The sequence below is a fragment of the Volvox carteri genome (assembly GCF_000143455.1).
Source record: "Volvox carteri f. nagariensis unplaced genomic scaffold VOLCAscaffold_18, whole genome shotgun sequence".
Classification (NCBI taxonomy): Eukaryota; Viridiplantae; Chlorophyta; class Chlorophyceae; order Chlamydomonadales; family Volvocaceae; genus Volvox; species Volvox carteri.
Window position 1 is genome coordinate 1,972,100 of NW_003307561.1, and position 917 is coordinate 1,973,016.

Consider the following 917-nt stretch of genomic DNA (forward strand, 5'->3'; position numbering starts at 1 on the left):
GGACGGGATATATGCAACACATAAACGGCCGGAGACGGCAAAGGCAGCGGTACGGGAATAGGTATACATGGCAGCATAGCAGCGTACGTGGAGCATCACAACTGCCAACACCGGATACACGACCGCCGTGCGGAAATAGAGACTGGCGGCGAAGAGCTGCCGAAGGGTGTCGGAGAGGCATGGAGGCACGCTAACACGATCACATATGTACCTGCTATACACGCCAGAGCCGCTTCAGGCAATAGGCATTTCGAAGGGACGGACGAGCGGCAAGAGCGACGGATGGGACCCCGTATGTGTCAGCGCAGGAGACTGCAGACAGACGGCAGTGGCAATCCGGAAGGAATGACAGACAGTCAGACGGTCAGACGGAATAGCGTGGGTGCAATCATATAACACGGAGTGACAGGAGGGCGTGTATTTATAATCCAGACACAAGACTGTGCGGGCAGTGCATCGCATCGCACCACATCTGATGCGCCGACACATACGGACGCCAACTCATCGCACACTTAGCGCGCGCGATGGAGATCTCGCAGGAAAAGCGCGGCATGGAAATGCTCGGCACCAGGAACCACGATACACGCAAATATGCAACGCATTGCAGTGACGATGCGTGACGGTTGTGCAGAAGCAGGGCCGGATATCGCGAAAACTCGCTATGTCGAAAAAGCAAGACAAATAATAAGCAGCAAGATGAACACCGGTAATACAGACTAATTATCGCGGCCGTTAAGCACTTGCTTAGACACGCAATATACATACATCTAAAATAAACAGTTCTACACAAAACATGTACAAGGAGAACTGACATAAAATAGTTTGCGCGTGCATAAAAAGAAACGACACCAAAGTTGTCGTACACATGTTAACATGACGTGATTCCGCGGACATCGTGCACACGTATGCGTGGACAC